Source organism: Dromaius novaehollandiae, chromosome 12, assembly GCF_036370855.1.
Source record: "Dromaius novaehollandiae isolate bDroNov1 chromosome 12, bDroNov1.hap1, whole genome shotgun sequence".
Classification (NCBI taxonomy): Eukaryota; Metazoa; Chordata; class Aves; order Casuariiformes; family Dromaiidae; genus Dromaius; species Dromaius novaehollandiae.
In genome coordinates this window covers 14,364,945-14,386,682 of record NC_088109.1, presented here as the reverse complement: position 1 = coordinate 14,386,682, position 21,738 = coordinate 14,364,945, and the positions used below count along the sequence as shown (strand labels likewise).

The following is a 21,738-nucleotide window of genomic DNA, read 5'->3' as shown; positions in this document are numbered from 1 at the left end:
TACCTTAAGAAACTCACTTAGCATGAGCATTCCCCAGGAGATCAGGGTTGAGGTCTTCTCCACACCCAGGAAGCGCCACTTCTGACACTACAGAAACTGGTATTAATCAATGCCAGTGTTACCCCAGTTCCTAGGAATCCAACATACACCTAACAGACACAAATGTCAGAAAGGTACTTTTAGACAGCAGTGAAGCTAGTAGTAAGGGAGGATACTGAGAAAGAAGGAAAGGCAGTCTCTGCTCTCAGTTTTGGTGGCTGATTCCAGCGAGGTTTATAGTGGCTGGGAGATGTTCAAAATGTAGTTGTTCATATTCATACAATCAACTAAAATCAGCATGTTTACTGGCTTTAGGGAGGACAAAAGGTGTGCCTGACAACACTGAGATGTTGTCTCACCAGTATCATCCAGTTCAGGGGCCAAAGATAGAGTTTGTAAGGATTCACCCCTTCCCCATGGAGGAGAAGGGAGAGCGAGACCTTGGTTTTACCCCAAGCAGATTTGGCAAGGAAGAGGAGAGAGGGATCAGCAGTGAGCTGTTTGGTTTAGATGGTGGGAGAAAAAATAGGACCTGGGAAAACAGGCTACAACAAGAGGCAACAAAACAGACTGAGATTTCAGCAGTTGTTTTGCACAGACTCTTAGCACAGGCCGGCCTGACACCAGAAGACACATCTGAGACAAGACAAGTTTCAAGTCCTGACACCAGAAGACACATCTGAGACAAGACAAGTTTCAAGTCCAAAGCATGTGGGTGGCAGAATTTCTTTCACAAGAAGGAAAAACCTCTGCTGTAACCCAGTAAGTATGTTTCCTTTATCTTGGTCATAAAACAGCTGAATCATTTTTCTGAAATTTAAAACAAATTAATCAGTATGAAGCAAACACTCTGGATGGGGAGATTCAACCCAAACAGTTACAATTTTGCAAAACTATAAGCAGCTGGAATGCATTTTCATTGTTGGAAGTGCTAGTCCACTTTAACAATAGGTGGTGTACCTGCATCACTTATCATACATGTACAAAATCTAGTATTGTGATGATAGAGGTAGAAATGAAGGCAGACACTGTTAATCACTAACAGCTAAAGCACTGTAAGGAATTCAGGGAAAGCAGATTTTTTGCTTGGAGTCGAGAGGTGGTAATTTCATCCTCTGTTGCAGAGGAAACACTGGCTGCTGAATTTAAATTTTCACAGATCAAAAAAAAAAAAAAAAAAGCCCTCCAGGTGGTTTTTAATCCATAGTTAACTGAGCCTATGCATTTTGAGACACCCTCAGACAGACAGCATCTCATTTTCCAAGCCTTTTCGAAATGCCTAGTAAAGATGAAATGAGCAGCATTTTTATGACTCATTCCAACACAGGGGCCAGGAGAGGGATGTCAGGGGGTACCACTGGGTCAGTAAACAGATGCTGTGGCTTATCTGTGTTAGAAAACTAAGGAGGAAGGTGTGGGTTTGGTCTGTAGAAAGTTGTAAGCAGAACTGTGTAGGGTATTAGGATTAGAGGAGATAATGATGGAAAGTGGTGGTGCACAGAAAGAGTGTACAGTGGCTGCACCATGGGGCAGGCACCAGCCTACAAGTTGGATTGACAGCTGTGTAAAAAGAGATTAGTATAGTGACAGCACCCTGGGTTTTGAGTTTATAATCTTGGACCAAATTTTAGGGGAATATTATAGCTATTACCTAAGCAAGACAGGTGAATAGTCAAAGCAACTTAAAACATGCGGAACCTGAAGACTCCCTGGGATCAACACTCTTGCAGGGCAACACCTTTTAGGATCAGACTTCTATTCAAGCACATGCCTATCCAAAACAATGTCCTTCTGCAGGCATCTCAGCAAAGCAACAGTGGTCTCCCCAAGCCATGCTCACTCTCACTGACGAAGTCCATTCATGGTTGACCATAAGGCACAGGTCCTATATAAAATCAAAGAGAAAGCAGACATTAATTCAGAGCTGTGGTCAGATGTTCAGCAGAGGTTCTAAAAAAGCCAGGACAGATAGGAGGAAAGCCCAGTGGCCAGGGGTTTCCGTGTCTTTTTCCTCCCAGTTATGCTTTGGTATGGGCATACTTGATGCTTTACAAGCTCTAAAAGGGTTTTAATGATGCCACTACAAAAAGACTTCATTCAGAAGAGGAAACATTTATGGCAAAAAGAACTCAGCCAAGTATAGAATGAATCTTGAACCTTTGTAGGAGCCCCATATATGTCTGTGTGCTGATGAGGTGTGAACGTGGAGCTCTGTGCCCTACCATTAGCCACAGGTTCCTTTCCATTTAACTAATTCCTTCATCAGTTACACCTTTTCTATCATTTTAAGCCTGCTGTTGCACATTTGGTTTTTGTAACATGGACTTTTAATCCACACTGTCTTTTTCCTCTTCCAAACACTAAAGCCATAACCACACAACAACTGAACATGGACAAAGTAGCAAGTAAACAGGCCATTACTAGAAAGGCATGGGACAACACCTTCCCCTCAGAGGCATGTTCTAGCCAGCACTTGCATCGAGGTCAAGTGACTTGCCTGTGATCATGCAATGAGTCAACAACACAGCAAAACACAGCATCAAGGTGAGTTGATTCCCAGCACTTACTCTGAAAGGTTGGTCTGTGCTACTTCCTAGTCCCTAGTCCACATCCAGAGAACCTTCTCTGTGGGATACTCAGGTTCACTTATCAAATCAGTCTCTCTCTCCTGCCACCCTAGGAGGCAGGAGGTGGAGCAGAGTCATGTGCTCAGTGTGTTACGAAGGAAAGTCTCTGGTGGTGAGCAGATACCATGTTTTTTAGGGTGTAGCGCTGGGTTTTGAGGGGATCCCTGCACACCTTGCACCCTGTTAGGGCAGCAGTAGTCACATGTTGAAGGAAGACAAGTGGTGTTTGAAAGCACTTGTCTTCAAACATCCATTCCAAAAAGCACTTGGCTTTGTAAAGGAGGATCCTTCCAAAGAGAAACGCCACTGCGCCAAGCCTGCCCACCACCATCAGAAGCAGCATGGTCTCAGCCTGTACTGAGCACCCATCCCAAGTGCTTTCCTGATAAGGAATCACTGGATCCAAGGGACTGGGTTGCTAAACTGTCAGTGCCCAGAAGCCCCTATCATTTGGTCTCCCACAAAGCTTAAAAATACTCAAACTTTTGATTGTTATACGACAGGGCAAAACTTTGACAAGAAGCACTAGGGGAGGCATGTGGGGAGGGAATGTGAGTACCATGAACCTGGAGAGGTTTTCTGGCTGTTCTACTTACCCTCAAGAGAAGATCCTGGAGAGGGTGAGGAGTCCTTCCACAACACTGCGCGTGGACAAGAAGAGATGTGTGACTGCCTGGAAGCTGCCAGGCAAGCAGCAATCACAGTCTTCAGGACATTTATAGAAGACAGCACATTTTGCTCTAAAGAACAGGGAGAGAGAGTTGCAGGGCTCTTTTACATCCTGAGAAGACGTCAGGCACGTAGCTGAACCTACATGCTTATATACACATGAGGGGAACACTGAGCTCTGTGTCTCTTAGGAGAATGGAAAACATTCGGTCTTCAACTAAATTCTTGTCATTTGCAGATTTATTTTATTCGTTGAGGATCTCTCACAGTTCAGGAGTATACAGAAGAATTAATTTCATTTACTATGAAGTGCTGCAGTATGGTATGAAGTGTTTTATAAACAGACAGGACTAAAAGGTTTCACTGAATTGAAAAACTGAGTTACTTTCAGTTGGGGCCGGAAAACAGAAAAATGGGAGGAAAATCATTTTCCGTAGGATGCAAGGAGATAGAAATTAATTATCTGTCATGCTTAACTTGCAGCCTGTTATACTTTCTAGGTGCTAATGTTAAATCATCTAGACTCCTGCCAACCTATCTCCTGTGAGATACCTTTAACTACTTATCCAATTTCTTGTGTTCAAGTTCTTGTACTTACACATCTCAGAGTGTTTAAACTCGCTTCTGGAGTAAAGGGTAAACCTGTCACTTCGCTTCAAACTTACCCCAGAAAATATTATGTTATCATAAGCAGAGTGTGGAGTATATAGTCTAGGTTTTTACGATTTTAGCAGGTTCTCCCTTGTGCGCACATACAATTCTAAGCAAGCAACCTTCCCCCGTGGTTCTGTTCTCCAGGTAGCATTACCTACCCAGGTAATTATGCAGAAGTTATGCAAGGCTTATAGCAGATAGGCCATTCTGCCTGGATGTGCATTTGTACATTAGAAACTGCGTATCGCAGAGAAACAGGCTGAATTTCAGGAAAATGTGGCATTGTGCCTCCTGGGGAGGGCACCTTTATAATGAGAGCAGGATTTTGCAGAAACGCCCTCCGCTCTCTCCCCATGCTAGGAATGCTCTAAGCCCCAAAGCAGCGCTTTCCCAAGGATGCCTGCCACAGCAGGAGGCCGAGTCTGGTGCGGATCAAGCTCAGGCTATTACGTCAGGGTGTTTATATACAAACCTGTTCAGGGTGCTGCAGACTGACGTAGGGAATAATGCCATTTCCAGTACAAAGACAATCACTATCTGTGGAGCGGTTATGCTGTTCTTTAAAGAGCAGCCAAGAACAGCGCGGTCTCAGATCCACCCAGCCTCCCATTAACGAGAGTTTCTCAAGCATAGTGTTTGTGTGTATCCGGAGGGACTGAGCCCCCACAGCAGCTGTACTGATGGCACACTAAGCTGCCAAATTTGATCGCATCCACAAAGGCAGCATGTGCTCCAGAAAACATGGCCTGCGTTGCCTGTAATCTCTTCTAAAGTCACCGTTGAAACTTTGGAGGCATCATAGGACCCCTGTCCCTCAAAATATAGTGCATACAAACCCTCTCTTCATTTCATTTAAGGGAAGGAAAATATATATAAAAGCCCTAGTAAAGAAGAGCACACTTGCTCTTTGTGCATGGGGAACATCAACTGGAAAGAAGCCAAGCAATTACTGAGCACTAGAAGACAAACCAGCAAACTAGTTACTCTGAAGAATTACAAATCAAGCCTGAAAGAGATTAAAGAAAAAACATTCAAACAGGCTAACACAGCTACAGCAAAGCATCCATTCCCTGGGAGAAGGAACCTTTATCCTCCCCCAGCAGTGATAGTCTGTCTTGGGAGCCTCTCCCAGTTTGCTGCCCATATGTGATGGCTATAACTAATTTCCCTAAAAGTCCTGCTTAATGTAGGCCAACCTATCAATCACACCAAACTCTGAGGAACTGCATCAGAAGATGTATGGTTGAAATCACAGTCAGACCTAAATCTTCACTGGGGACATGTGTTTCTCTGGAAGTCATTAGTCTGCTGATTAAAAAGCCTGCTAACTGCTAGTCACATAGGACTGATGGGCCTGGTACACGCAGAGTGCCTTCAGCTGGTTTTTGACCCGACCAAACATTTATGCAATCTAAACATTTGTAGTATGTTTCACAATGTGCTTTTAAATCTTACAAGATGGGCATATTTAATTCTTCTGATTAAGTATCTCTTCCCTGCAGTGGTTACAGAGGAATGAATGATTCCTTAGCAGTAACTGATTTTGCACATTAATCTTCTCTTTCAGCTTGAGCAATACTTATGAGTAAGCCATGATATTCTCAAGTATATCTGTACTCAAGCTGACCCTACACATTCTGTTGGCATTTTAGTTTCTGGATGTTTTCTCCCTCCCTGAACTTGCTACAAATAGTTCACTGAGGAAGTGGACTATTCTACAGCCTTCTGAGCTGTGATTGACCATGTGAGATCACAAGATCTTTTTGTTATAACCCCTATAAGTAGGAGAAAGCCATGCCTTTGAAGTAAAAAGGCTTTTTTTCTTGAGAACATCAAATCATCTGGATCAGACAGGCCTTGCCTCAGGCATTGTTCCTAGAAAAAGGATTGTTTTAGCCTTAACCTCAAACTGCCCCCTGAGCTGCAATGGGCCATGAGTGCAGATGGATGCAAATTCCTCTGCCTGAATTTTGAGTTGACCAGATGCAAGCCAGCTCCAAGCCAGCAGCCATATGGCTGTGTTAGTGTGGCATTGTGCCCTAGCTCTGCAGGTCAGAGCCCTCTGCACAAATGTGATGAGTCGAAGTTGATTCTCTCCTCTTAATCCAAGGGTAAGCCAGCATGGAAGCGTGCCAACATCAGGACAGGGCATGTCTGCTTGGTGCAAGCTGCATGCTAATGCAGCTATCTTCCTATCTGACCAGCTCTGAGATTGACAGGAGGGTTAGGCCTGCCCAAGGACTCAGCATTACATGCTTTTATATCTCTTTTTTTTTAAATTCAGAACTCTTATAATGCACTCACAACCACTTGGCTGTCAAGTGACCTGTGATTTCAAGTGAATGACTTGCAATGCCAGCCATCCAGGAGAAACACCAAAAAATAAATCAGCAAAATTTGCAAGGTCATTTGGAGAATGTGGCCATGTGATCCCAGATCTGGGGGAGGCAGTTCCCTCCCTTTGTACTCTTGCCTTGATGTTAGGGATCTAACAAGGCAGTTGAGAAACTCCAAATGCTATGTGGAGCAGGGATTCATTAAAATAATATATACCAAGCACATTGCATGTATTGATTTGTAATTCTCACCAGTGGTTGTTTTCATAAAGTAATTGCAGATGCTTGCTCTTGTTGCTTGCAAAGAGAGCAGACAAATCTTAGTCTGTATTGCTTAACAGCCTCTGCAACAAGGATCTCATGAGAGGCTTGGACACTTTAAAAGGATCAGCAATTATCTGTGGTGCTGGCTTTGCATTTACTTTCATCCCATATTCATGCCAGCAATATTTTAGCGTGCATATAACAGGAGTAAGCAAAGACCGACAGTGGGGGATATAACTGAGGCGAAGCAGAGGTCTTTTAAATTCAGAGCGCATATAGCACAGAAGCAGCAAGTGATTGAACGCAAACTAGAAGTGAAACCAAAAAAGTCAAATTTTTTAGTTAACACTGAGCACTAGAGAAAAACTTAAGAGCTTAAGTGGTGCAAAGCAAACTTATTTTTAAAAACCCTTCATTTTGAACACTCTACTTGGCATTACCAAGACAGACAGGTAAGGAACTTCAGTGAATTTAGTTTTATGTTGACTATGTCCCTTTAATTATTACATTTTGGCACAGCACATGGGACACCTTCAGGCCAAAACACGAGCGATGTTGAAAGTACAACTGTTCCTTCCCTTTGGGAATGAAAGTTTTCTGATTGTTATATAAACATGTTTGGATCTATATTTTGGAGATTCATCACGTTAGTAATTAAACTATTAAGGGTGACTCAGAGAACATTTTGCTGACTTTTTAAAACATGTAACTTAAGGTCAGAACCTCCTAAACTTCACAAAGTAAGTAGACCTGATGTGAAACAGCCCTATTCCCTCCAGTGGAATTGCTCTGATGGGTATGGGTTTGCAGCATGGGATCTCAGATTGTGAACTATATAGAGCTGCTCCATTTTAATTTTAAGGTACTGGGCACATCCAGGAGAGAGCTAAAAATAATGATAAAAGAGCAGTTCTAGAGAAGCAGCAGCTAATTATAAAATGAAAAAGAACCAAGGGTGGAGGGTTTTTCTTTTTCCTAGTTAATCTAGGAAACTTGTTCAAATGAGGCAGCAAGCAGTGGTCATTAGAAAAGTGCGGTGACATGCAAGCAGTAAAAAAAGCTCAGATCTAGGCTTTTACAAAATCACAGACCTGAAGACAGACATTCAGCTTCTCTTGGAACAGCTCTCTTCTAAAAGCAGGACTTAAACGTAACCCACATACCAGAGGCTATCTTTGGAACAGAAGCCCTTATGCATAAACCAGTGCGATGAGTTTATTGCCAGTGATGAGGCATTACTTATAACTCTGATTTGGCTTTCAAACAGCACAGACTGGGCCACAGAAAGAGGCAGGCAGAAAGGCTAGTAAGACTCAGCTGCTTCAGTTTGCTGCAATTCACTCAGTATTTTATGAAATTTTGATCCATACAGATTAAAGAACTGCCTCCCCTCCCACACTTTAATTTTGTTTGGATTTCAAAGAAAGCTAAATGCTCAAAGTAAAACTTAGTTTAGAGCGCAGCTTCTATTTTGTGCATGTCCATGTGGTAAACCACACAAAATCGTCATTTCACCTGGTTTTGATAAAATACCAAAATATCAGCCTATATTTTCTCAAAAAGTCTGTGAATTCCAGGGACATTTGCAGGGCCTTGGACTGAATGCTGGGTGTGTGACAGAACCACACAAGCTTCATACAGTTTTGCTTTTTGCCTGGGTACATTTCTACTAAAACTATTTCTATGCCAAAACCACAAAGGATGAGGTAAAGAGGAAAAAACTTGAAGACTGTCAGTGAAACTGTTCTTGAATAAGGTGACATAAGCCTCACATACAGAAGATTAAGCTTAATCTCTAAAAAGGGACAGCAGAAAGGCTGGTAGACTTCAAAATGAGATATAGCAGCTGTGTTTTGGTTGGCCAACAACTGCTCTCTGCTTTGGCTGCTGCTGGCTCTGCTCATGTGAACAAGACAGGTTATTAAAATACAGCATTCAGCAGTCCCATCCTTGGAGCACTTGACAGAATAGCATTCTCCTTTATATTTCACTACTTTGATTGAACGTAATAACAAAGCAAAGCAGAGTGATAATGTGATGTGCCTGTGACAACAGAGTCAACGATAATTGTGTGGTGCCGTCCTTAGTTCAAAGCAAAAGGTACCACTTACTGACTTAAAGCATGTCTTTTTGTTTCAAAAATACCTTTTGATAGGAAAATGCATGCCAGCCTGTCTGGTTTAACTGTTGGGTTTAATTGGCCTTATTTTAGACCATAATAGATAAATCAGCAGGACACCGTAGAAGTCAGAATAAATCAAGCTAAAAAGGCCTTTCATAGCTTACTAGTCACCACAGAAGGAGAGAAACTAACCATTTTCCGTAGTAATATGCTACGCCACCAACCTGAAGAGTAGCTTAAAATAATTAACAGTACCAAAAAAGAAAGGGTGTGTATACGAGAGTATCTATGGAACCACTCCACCCAGTACAATGGGAAAAAATTAACTGGGCGGACCTACATTCCAGTGGCAACTCAGAATGACTACGCTTTATATTTCTGTGCCTGGAGACACAAGTTTCTTGCACATTATCACAAGAGATGAGGAAAAATAAGAGGCAGCTTGAAAAGCAAAGGGAGACAAAACAAAGCACTCAAGAAAATAATAGAAATAATTTGTATGACAAGACAAAGGACAACTCACTATGTGCTTTCAGGAGTGCTGGTTTTCATCTTTGCAATAATTACATTGTTTATTTGGCAACGTTTCCTGTGATATTTAGAGTTATTGTGGGAAGACATGATAACATCCATTGTTATTAAATAACTTTTGGGACCTTGCTATGGGAGACTGTAAAAGAAAAGCAGCAGGGACATAATTTGTCTAAGCAAGATCCACTTCTGTGTTTGAATACAAAGGGCAAAGCGTGCATAGCAGAGACAGGGGAAATAACCAAGCAGTGCCCTGCTTTCCTGCAGATGTAGGATGTCTGGTATTCAAATCTAACCTTTTAACTTGGACTTCTCTCACATTGACAAGAATCAGAAAAAAAATGGGTTGAAAACACCCCTGGTTCCCCAGGATGTGGCTGTGAAGCAGATGACTTTCCTCTCCCAGTTAATGTGTCTCCACGCCCTGATCCCATGTAACAAACCCATTGCTCTAAACCATCTCCCAACACAGCCACTCTGCCATCACTTTGCAGGGTGATCTACTTCCCACTGCAACAGGAGGCAGGATCCCTCCCTGTTCAGCCTGGAGGGGACTTTTCTCTCCTCTGCATGCTCTGCTGTACAGTAGAGGGGGGGTTGCCACAGGATGCACGCTCTCGTGGAAACATGGTCCACAGCACCTCCTCCCACCAGCTCACGCATTGCTCACTGGAGAGGAGCTGTGCTGGGGCCCGCAGCAGAAGCAGCTGGGTTTCATGTTCTTTTTTAAAGCAAAACTCGACAGAGATGCTGGTACAGAAAGACTGGGAAATCTGGAATAGGAGAAGACTAGAAGGAAACTTGAGGGGACATGAAGGCTTTTGTCACACAAAAAAGCATAGTATTCTGTTACCCCGCCTTATACTTCTTACAGAGGAATCCCTCAAAATGAGTTCCCCTCCCACTGAAGGGTTTCAGGATGACTCGACTCGGGGGGACCAGGAACTCAAATCCAATCGATAACAGTGCTGTTGACACCAGCTTGGGAATCCCAGAGGTCTGTTCTGCTGCTTCAGTACAGGAACTTGAAAGGCTAAAGTCAGATAAAATACAAAACCACATTCATGCTCCTAACAGTCTGTCTTGAAATGCACTCTGACGTAGGGTAAGGCAACGTGTTGTACCTTATTAGAGCTTTTTGTCCAGGTCTGGTCGCCATCATCTCTCCATTGATAAATTTTTTCCCCGCAGGAAAGTCCTAAGAGGAAAGTCAGCACAAATTACTTGCCTTCACCAGCAAGGCACTGAGATATTACCTTTAAAAACAAGAGAATTGAAGAGTAATTTGTGTTTGGAAAAATAAAAAAGATTATATCAGATGCACAAAGAAATATTCAAAGTATTCAATTTTTATTTCTGGAGTCAAATCAACTTGATTTCCTCTCTCTTTCCAAAGGATGTCCCTTTGGTATTTGCTATTTTGTCTGTATTTTGGAATGCCGGTATTTTCTTTTGTTACTGAAAAAGATATTAAGAATCCTCCCAGTGTGCCTCACTCATGAATAAATGTTAAATTCATTGATTTCCTAAAATCTGTCATCCTGGCCGTACAATGTTACTTGAGGCAACGTGACTGCAAGTTTGTCGTGAGGCCCACTCCTGGTCTCCCTCAACCTGTACCTCCGAACAGAAGTGAAAGCATTGCCGATCAGCTTTGCCAGCAGTTCTCAAATAAACAAAGTCAGCTACTAATTACTTGGCAGAAACCAGATATGCTTGGCAGGCTTTGAGAAGGAAGATATGGAATTAAATTCAAATGCCTAATAACATGTAAATAGTGCAGGTAGCAATTCAACAGCAGGCTCACCTCATCCAAAGCCTTTTCTGAAGGGTTCAGATGTTTTCATCTGCAGCTCCACTGTTCTCAGGGGTAGAGCCCAGCTGCTCTGTGTTTCTTGTCAATATTGTATACACAAGTCTGTTGCTGTCTGATTCAAGCGGAGCAAACCTGGTGAGAAGAGTATAGACATTATGCACTCCTGTCACTCTGGAAACTGTTTGCATTTGTGGGTCAGACAGTGAGAGCATGGAGCAAGATATATCAGAGCACTTGGGATACTTCGGAGGATAAATACTGCACAGCACTAGTTCTTTAACGTGCAATTACTCTTGATAGCAATGCCTGGCTGATGGAGCTGGGAAGCTTTATTAAAAAGTAAGCTTTATGGATCAGCAACAAAATGATAAGGTGCATCTTCACTATGAGGTTTTTATTTGCTGTAGTGATGGAGAAAAAAATGCGGGTTTTAGCTCTTCAGAGTTTGGAGTGACAGCAGTTAGAAAAATCACCTTTTGACTTCTAAAAGGAGCACATTTGATCTGGGAATTACTCAGACAGAAAAATCAATATGGACTGGCATAATTTGTTATTAACACAAAGTCATTCTACTCTTGACTGCTGAAGGCTTTACACCTTTTAATAATGGACACTTTTGAAATAAATTGCACTGAAGTCTCTAAACCACACACAGCTCTTCTGTGTCTCTCGGCTGCTAGTCAAAGTTTGGGGTTTAAGTAAGAGGTACAGCAGCCAAACGAAAGAGGCAGAACTCTGCAAGGATGAGGTGTAACATGGGGAACAGGCACTGGTAGCATTAACTTTACATCTACTGCATGCTGGTTACTCCAAATGCACCATGCACGTGCCCACCAAGGGGTGAAAGTCTTGAGTTCAGATCACTCACTCCATGCTCTTCTCTTGCAAGCATGCAGCAGGAAACAGGACATGTGATGGGACACAGGAAACATGGTACACCAGGTCACGAGATAGTGGAGGCACTGTGAGACAAGGCTGCAGCTGGGTGCATACCTTTCCACAGAGTTTCTCCCGACACCCTTCTCAGCTGGGTGAAATCCTCCTCTCCAGTGCAGGAGCATTTCTCCTACTCCGCAGCTCCAAGTGCTGGATGAAACTGGCAGGTGGATCACAGACATCTGCGTCTTGCATGCTTCTTGACAGATTAGGAGAGAGCATGGGATACAGGCTTTGTCTCCAGGAACTGCAGGACAAAAGCCAGTTGGGAGAGGTTTATGCTCAACATGAGAGGTGTGACAGGTCTGAGAAGAGCCATCAAGCTCTCATCTTTAGGCAGGTTTTCTCCATGGCAGCCTCACATCCTGTCCCAGACAGTCACACTGGGTAGGGCAAAAGAGGACAGCATCAAGCTCCCTGTTCTGCAGCAGCATTTTAAAGTTGAAGGCGACCAGCATAACCATTCAGCTTTGCTCATGTGGAGAGAAGAAATTACTCTCTGCTTTTTGAATGCTGAGTTTGTTCTGCATTGCTGCTAGGCTTTTTTTTTTACTTTGTCAACTGAGAAAATCCAGATCTAGAGTAAAACTAGTAAGTTTATTTTACAAGATGAGTTTAAATGAAAGCAGTCATCTAAGCTGTCTCTGTCTTAATGTAGACTTTGATAATTTCCTTTTCTTCCATCTCCATCTGCTGTCTGCTTATAGCTACTCAAGTTTACCATTTTCAATGCCCTGATTAAGGCTTTCTGCTGGAGTAATGTTTTCTCTTATCACTGCATTGTCTTCAACATCTGATCTTCAGAATAAGGGTCGTCACAGACTGCCCCCTGCATCCCAGCAGGGCAGCCATATGGTCACTAGCCTTTTCATGTGCAGTGCAGAAGCACAGCCCTTTGAAACTGAAAATCTTAGCGCGTGTCATTTGTTCTGAGATGTTTTTGCTTCAAGATGGTGAACTGCACATGCGGAACTGAAGTCTCTTGGAGCAACACTTCCCTAATAAAAATGAGACTAGTTGTGACAGTTTCCATTATGGTAAAACAGCTGAGTTCTTACAACTCCTTTTGTCAAAATTAAATGCTTCTGCTTGGCCCAAAAAGCTAATTCCTGCTTGAAATACAGATCTGATATTTTGCTATTCAATTAAATTTCTGTCTTCCTAGGTAGACTGCAATTGTTACACAATTTCCTAAGCCTAGCACTTTGGAGGAGGGAAGGACTCATTTACTGTTCTTCTCCCTGAGGCTGTATTTCAGATCTGCAGAAATCAACGTTGAAGAGTGTCTCGTGATGCTGCTCTGTTGTATTTGCTGTGTCACCTCCCCTGTACATACAATCCCTTCATTACAATAAGCATATTACCCTCAATCAGTCCTCTGTCATTTCAATGACCTTGGGAGCTCTAAGCCCTCCTCCATAATGTGATTCCTGTTTGTTTCAGCAACTCACATGCATGCTCCTGAGATAGACACCAAACAGCAAAGTCATGCAGATAGGTACCTATCACCCAAGACAAATCCAGCAGTTTCCAGTTGAGGCCAATCAGGCTTGACAGAATCCTTTTAAGAAGGGAACTCACCTTGGTGGATGGGTGGGAATCTCTGAACTCTGACAAAGATAAGGGTCTTTCTGATCCACTTTTTTCACTGCATATGCCCTTTGTTCCTTCTCTTTGCATTTCTTCATACCCCACAGGTGTCAGATCACACATCCCTGCCTGGCCATCACCCTAACGCTATAGAGAGGTCTGGTTGCAGTTCAGCAGCATTGAGGTGCGAGGAGATCCACCTTGCTCCCACTGCCCCTAAGAAACAGGCAATCTCCATACCTGTTTGGAGAGCAGATGAGCCACTTCCTACCAGCACCTCTGCCCCAAAGGACAGTTCCTCAGGGAGATTTCCCAAGACGAGGAGGTGAACCCTATGAACAACAGCTTACATAGCTCCATCTGACCTTATTGCACACAATAGTTGCTTGGCACATGCTTAACTAAGTGTATCAGGGATGCCAAAGGTTGAAGTAGTGCAGAGTTACGAGGGAAACATTTCAGACTGGAGACAGAGCAAGGAGGAGGGATCAGTTGCAAAATCAAGATGGAAAAGAATGATTTGGAGACTTTACCCCCTCCCATAATTACTGATTCAGTGAAGCGTTTTTTCTGCACTGCAGTCATAGCCAGCAGCATATACAGAATAAGGATTGAAATATTTTGAAGTGCTGTCACAGTGTGAATGATTTTCTTTAGAGCATAAAATCAGACTGCAAAGTTATTTTCTGTCTGCAGCAACACAAGAAGAATATGAATGTGATCATATCTGGCCCTGGGCATACAGGAGAGCAGAACTGGCCTTAACCAGATTCTCTTTTTTATTCAGAGTCCTTCTAAGAAATTTAAAATCCAAAAGAAATTATGAATCTGGCTAGATGTCTCATAAGAGGAACAGAATTCTGCATATCTGAAACAGCATGACTTTGATTATTTGAAAATGCATGATTTAATCATTTCATTATGCATACCTTTTCTCAGCAGGCACCACAGCCTAAAACAGAGAGACAGGCATTAGATAAAACAACATGCTTTCTAGCTAAAGAGATTGGAATCAAGGAGTTTAACCTTGCAGGGCACTGATATCCTCAATGCCTTTAGATTTGTCTGGAAATGGCAGGTGTGCAGCTTACTGCCAAACTGAAACTCAGCAGAGTCCTCTGCTCAGAAGTGGCATCCTGCTGGATGACTTTGCTTTCTCCCTTCCATAGTGCCTATCTGTCCATGTCCCATCCTCAGACCCATAACTTGCAGAATGCTCCCAAAAATATGGTGTGTTCTGTGTCACACATTTGAATGTATTGGCACATTCAGTGTCAATTCAGGTTGCTCTGACCACCTCCATCTCCCTGCCACGTGTCCAGGCTACATATGTCCAGACTATGAGATCACCATGGAGGAGACCTGGTTTTCAGATCTAAAAAGCTTTTTGCACCATATAGTCAATAAATGCATTAAGAACAGCATCTTTGTCCTTACTCACAGAGAGCTATTCAGTAACAATGCACAACAGTGCTTTGATTAGCAGCAGACAGTCCGTTATGTGTGGTTAGCATGCAGGTACACGATTTTTCCTGCACAGAGTACCTGGTGTGTTCCTTTCCGCAATGCCAGATCCTTTTCCTCTGCAAGCTTTAACAGGACAGTTGAAACACAACCAGAGTCAGTGCTCTGCCTTATTCCACAAGCAAAATCCACACTGTATTTCTCCCCTGCTACAGCAAACAACAGTTAGGCTTTGCTATCTTTGCAGCAAGAATGCTGCGCAGCACACATCTAACACAGAAATGCTTGTAATGCTGTATTATTTAGTGTAGGGGGAAGAGCCTGTTCCGATTGCAGAAGAGGGCTGGGGTTCACATCCTGGTGCTCTAATTCTCCACTTACTTTGGCAGACAGCTAAAACAAATGGCTTCCCTTTCTAATGAAAATAAAGAGCCAATACTGAAATCCCCTGCAGAGAAGTCCTTGAACATGAGCTCACAGAATGTGTCAGTTTTACAATGCTGGAGATGAAAAGTTAACTCTTGGGTTTAACTGACAGCCACACACCAGTTGTGCCCATCCTCCAAGTTGGAGTGGATGCGAGTCCGCTGCATTAGCATGGCCCTGAACGCCAAACTGAGGACCCTCCTATTAGTCTGGGCTCAGTGCTACGGCTCAGGAGGCTATTTAGGTTCTGGGCTGGAGTTGGCTCTTGCCCAGCTGGCATCAGTGCCAGCAGAGAGGGGCACCTGGTCGAGTCAGTGACCAGTCCATGCCTCTATCAGTTCGAATGGGGCTTCTGTGCCAGAGCTGCCACAAGGTTGGTTGGCAAAGGGCTATTAGGCAACTTCCATCTCCAGCTGCAGGGGGAGGTGAGCTAGGAGTGGCTGCTGAGGCCAGCTTTGTCAGAGCATACTGAAACCGAGCTTCATGCCCAGCCCAGCAGTAGGATACCCAGAGAATATCCATCACCCAACACTTTTAAATGTTTCTCTGCTCCCCAGGGAATCGGGTGTTTGAACAGTTTGACACATGCCTTATAAGATCAGGAAGGTTGGCCTGATCTGCCCTGAGCCTTCTCTGCAGAAGACGCCTGGGGCATTCCCATTGAACAGTCCACACTAATGGGTTTCATCCAAATCTGCAGAAATCCTTTTTAAGAAAAAGCAAGGATTGCAAACTCAGTGTCTATACCAAGACTCTCAGCAGGTGAAAGGACCAGAGCAATAGCAACAACAATTAAGACCTCTTTCCACTAGCAAGTAGACTGAGAACACAGACCAGTTTCCTACAGACCTAAATTGGATTCACCCAGTGACCGGAGAAGGCAAAGCCCAGTCCCAGGTTCTAAAACGTGATCTCATGGCCAATTAAATGATGTTCAAAGGGCAAGAGAGCATCAGAGAGAGCTTTGATCTCAGAGATACCTGAGTAGATGTTACGCATCTGGCTGGCATTTGTGCGGGTATCAGTAACAGTCCAGGCACATCTGACAGACAGGTTTCTTCCTGGCTTTGCTAACAGATGCAGCAATTTTTCACAAGTCACAGAGAACAGAAATAATCCCTACCTTTTTAAACATCAAAAACTGTAAAGCTTCACAGCTGCACAGTTCAGGAATTGAATCGAATGACTTGACTTGCCAAAACCCGAGATCAGAGTTCTAGGTCTTTCATGCCATGGCTGAAAGCATCAATAACACTCAAAGAAGCACACAGAGCTGCCTTTCAAATACTGATTGTGACTTCAATAACATTATTGGGTCTCACCTTTCAAACACAGTATCCTCAGTTCAGAATGAGTGTGGCAGTAAAAACTGATTTTCAACACAAGTGTTTTATTATTTAAAGGATGGATATTTCTTTCTGAAGTTATATCTAAAACTAGTTAAGAATTCTTGGTTTCAATTACCTTTTGAATTTAAAATAAAAAGCATTGGAGTTCATCTTTAAGGAGGAGGGCAGCAGTAAGAATGTTTTTTTCTGCAAGCATTGCAGCAACAGTTCAAAAGCAATATTCTTGCCAGCATAGAGTGATCACACAGGGATCCAGGGAAAAAGGCTTTGGGGATGAAACGTTCAATTCCTGGAAATTGCTTTCTTCACTGATCCAAAAGAATCTCAGATCTGTTGACTTTTGATGCTGTAGGACCTCGCTGTTCAACCAGAGTGTCTCCCTGCTTAAATACAAAATCTCTTGGCTTCACATACAGTCCCAGTACCTGAAGTATCTTAGCAGCTCAAAGTAAATAAAGTATTTATTGCATTTATCCTCATAATAATATCCCTTCAAGTTGTGACATTGTTACTACCCACCTTTTAAAGAAAAGGAAAACAAGGTATAGGGAATCTAAATAACTTGCCCAGAGTCATATTAGAAAGACTGTGGCAGAGTAGGGATTGGAGTCCAGTACTCTTGAAACAAAACCTTTTAGCACGACTTCCACTTTGGAAACTGCTATGCTCAAGAACATCTTTTTGCTCACTGGTCATTGCGTTGTTCACTCAGCTTATTGTAAACAAAATCTTAATAACAGTTGAATGACTGATTCCAGAACTAACAAAGAACCATTTAAATCAGAAGTATTTTTTTGAAAACACAAAGAAAAGGGTCAATCAGCTCTTCATTCACCACAATATCTTCTTCAACAGACCTAGCAGCAAAGCATGGCTACAGAGAGGCATGTCCAGTCATGTGTACTCACGCACACATGTGTGTGCATATAAACACACATACATATAAAATGTAAAAATCTACACCTGTTGTAAAACAAATCGTTCTCAAAGCATAAAACTCTCATCATGAAAACCCTGGAAACATATTCCCAATGATAAATACGTCTCCTCTTGCCTGTTTATCACATTCCTCAGCTTCAGAACGTAGAACCACTTTCTACCGTGGCAGAGAAAGGAGAAAAAAAAAGGACAGAACTCCAAAGGCCAGAGAATGAAATTTTTTAAATTTTCCTCTACTAACATTACAGGCATTTTCTGAATTAACGCTGGTGTCTTTGTGTCCCACCCAATGCTCACCTAAAAAGCAGGCTTAAAATGCTGAGTGGGGAATCCCCATAAGAACGTGATTTCGTTAGGCTGGCACCAAACCAGAAATATCCCAAATCCATGAGTTGTGGGCTTCTTGAATCCAAAAGCTGGTATCAGTTTTGCTAATGACTGGTCTTCGTCTTTATAATGCTCCAAGTGAGAAGTTGCACCCAAGCTTCCTGAACCTTTGCAGCATTTGAAAAGCATGATCCAAATTTTGCATCTTGAGATCATATAGACAGTGAATGATAACCCCCCCCCCAAAAAAACCCAAAACACAAAACACAAACCTGCTGCCTATTTTGCATTCTTGAGCTTCTTTATATCTGTACAAATGGAACCAGCCAGACAACAGATGCATCAGGAAATTAGTTTGTGTCTTCCAAGAACATATGTTAAAATGAAGAAAGAGATGATCTGGGGACCTGATGCCCTCCAGGGACTATTACTGGAAGCTTTGCCTTTAGGTGATAAAGTGGGAGAGGTGGTTAATCCAGGGCAGATACAGGTAGGTAGCATTTCTATACTTGTACAATTCTGTACAATATTAGTCCAGACAGGACTATATTAACAGTGTCTGATGGAAGCAATTGTATTATTTATTAAACTGACAAGATCAATTGGCTGCTTTGTACAAGTATAAAGAGAACTATTGTACTTTCATGTCCTTTTAAACACAGAGAATAAAGCACTCCCCGGGGTGCTTTCATGGACTGCCTTCGATTAAGAGTTCTTAGAGCATTTGATATTGTCAGAGATCAGCTTGCCAGATCCCCAACTGGATTTGCAGCCCTCACAAAAGAAAGAGAGATGGTAGCAATTCTAATTAGAAGTGAAATGAGAAGGAAGGACCTTACCTAGACTTAGAGGAGTGCTTTTACTTACTCTTCCCAAAGACTAGGCGCTCAAACCTGAGAGAGACTGACCTGCTTTTATAGCACCAGCAGCAGTGTCAGGACTAGCATCACTGCACTGGTGACAGAAAATGAGATATTAATTCTCTTCAAGTGGAAAATGTGCGGGGGTGGGGGAGTGGGGGCAAAGGAAGGTGACAGTTTCTAGGACATGAGTAATACAAAGGAGTTTTTAATATTTTTTAATAATTTTTGCCTAATTCTGACAAGCCAAAGTTTTCTGTAAATTATTGGCAAGTTTTAAGATGAAATGTACAACATATCTATATATTCTTGGGTGTGGGGGATTAAGGCAGAGTGGAAGGCTTTTTCACAGTGTCTTAGATTAATAAACACCTTGGCTATTGCAGCAATCTAGTTATTACCTTTCATTCCACTAGTTGAGAACAGCTCAGATGCAGCATGCAATATAGCTGGATTTCTTAGGAGCTGAAGCTAGGATATAGCTAGTGAAAGGCCTTTGACTCTACAGTTACTTTCTCTCAGGGCCTAGAAAAAAGCAAGTCCATTGTTACTTAGGACATGATGCTAATGATGTATGCAAACACAGGCAAGTATTTTGATGAGTACACCCAGAGGATACACTTTTATGAACTACAAAATAATTGCAGTTAATTTGGAGTGGATAAATATGCTAACCCAGTGGCATACTTAATAAACTAATATCAATACTGTCCCAGAGAAGAAATTGCTGGGCAGTCATGGAATTTTTCAAAATCCAAATGCCGCTTTTACTATGTGCTCCTGAACAGAGGTGTACACCGACTGCACTGAAGCTAGACACCAACTTATGGTAGGAACAAATTAATATTGTTCTAAGTTTTATTATGTCATGATCATCTGTTTATCAGCCTAGAACTGGAACTTCCTGCAAGCTATTGCCAAGTACTGCTGCGATTTCTATATACCATGAAGCACAGACTGATCCTTCCAAGGCTTGTCCAGAGACTGGAGATAATTCTGCTCACAATTACAGCAAAATAAATTACTGACTCTATTAAAGGAATTCCATGGCTTTTATCTTAACTTACCTGACTGCAAACAAGTTCTAAGTTTCATTTTATATTCAAGCTCACATTTTGTATTGGATTTTTCTTGGTTCTTACTGTTAACATAGAAAAGCAAAAAACACATACATGTCATGCTAAAGTCTGTACAGCCTAGTGTCCCCAGTTAATTACTTCCCCAAACAGTTTCAGAAATAGTGGCTGATAAAGCCATGTCACATGGGCCTCTGCTCAGTTATCTGCTCTCATGACTTTTTATTTTCCCCTGTTTCTTATCTCTGACAGCCGGGTGCGTAGCTCTTTGCCAGCAGCGCAGGAGACCTCCTGGCCTACTAGCTTCAGTTTTGAGTGTGATCTTAAGAACTCCTTAAATCTTCTAGTACCTTTCTTTTGAAACTTTAACCTGTGATGTGCTGCTGCTTTATCTTCACTGAATCTAATAAGCTTCAAGATTAGTGTTCAACATCAGGACTCTGCAACCATTAGCATGCCAACATATGAAGTTTAGAAAAGGGTTTAAAACAGCATAGCCTGTACTCCACCTTCCGGCTGGTGAACAACATTACATGTAAATCGTTGGCCAAATGCTTAGGCTTTCAGCAAAAACATAGCACGGCCCCTAGAAATGCAGAGTCAATTGTTATGACTTCCTAAAATGCAGATCTGATTTGGTGAAATAAAAAGTGTCTCAAAAAGACGGAAGCATAAAATTAGTGAAGACCAGAGCAGCTAAATTTTGCTTCATATTTAACAATAATATCTTATGCAGCTGCTGCGGAGACTTGTAATGCAAGACAGTGTTTAGTTTAAATATGTTATCCTAAGTTTAACATCTCTATGGCCCATTTAAATTCGCATTTTATAGGAGTCGATCTCAGAGCTGCCACAACATTACACTGTGGTCAGTCAGGACTCACGAGCATTAGTGAAGACAAAGCTCAAATTCTCTGGCTGTAAAACCAGAGGTCCCTGTCCCGGTTTTTGGTACTTGATCCTCTCGGGAGAGCAGAGCAGCTACACTGGGAAAGCACTCTAACTGCTTTACTGTTAGGTTATTCATTGTGGGCAGGGGGGCAACAGGGAAGATACCAGATAATGGAAAGAGATGGCAAGGAATAACCTGCAGAAATCAAGGGAAAGAAGACCAAGGAAACTCTTTGTGGCAACAGGAGAGGAGAAGGAATACAAGCAAGCCAATACACAGGCAAACATCCAAGCTTGGCCATCCCACAATGCCAGCCAATGTCTGTGTTCCCAGGTCTTCTGCCTTTCTAGATAGGAGGACAGTCAGGGTAGACAGACTGTAGTGTAGTTAGTTATAGAAGTTTTCTAGCTCACCTTTAGAAGAGATGATTCAGTTTTCTTACAAATCACAGTGGGAAAAATGAATGTTAAGTCTGCCATTTCATGTGCAAACTTGACAGAAATAGTTGACCTTGCCTGCAGGAATAGCTGAATGAGCTCACAAGACGTTCTTGATGTCTTTAACCACACTGTGATCCCAGCTTGCATGCACAGAACAGTAAACATATTTCAAAGAAACAATTGTGTAGGGGTACAGCATAATTTATCCTGCTAGGGGACATTAGAGTCTGAACATAGTGACAAATGTGTCACTCCCTATAAATAATACAGAATAGAGAACAACTGTGGAAAATACCTCTCCAAGAACAAAATAGTCCATCTTGATCACAGGAACTTTCTCCTGTTTATCATTAGCATTTCCTCAGGAGATCATCTCTTCTC

General features: G+C 42.4%; 1 long non-coding RNA gene across 2 annotated transcripts; it reads right to left on the bottom strand.

The window, feature by feature from the left end:
- Positions 1 to 581: 581 nt before the first annotated feature.
- LOC112979143 (uncharacterized) lies at positions 582 to 20,158 on the bottom strand. Of its 2 annotated transcripts, XR_010391273.1 has the most exons (7): positions 20,017 to 20,158; positions 19,351 to 19,474; positions 18,362 to 18,532; positions 11,050 to 11,190; positions 10,367 to 10,440; positions 3,263 to 3,406; positions 582 to 1,924 (listed from the first exon to the last, which is right to left on the bottom strand). It is a non-coding gene; the product is annotated as an uncharacterized LOC112979143 (long non-coding RNA). The 2 variants fall into 2 exon arrangements; XR_003258117.2 differs by having other exon boundaries at positions 18,362 to 19,474.
- Between the last annotated feature and the right edge of the window lie 1,580 nt (positions 20,159 to 21,738).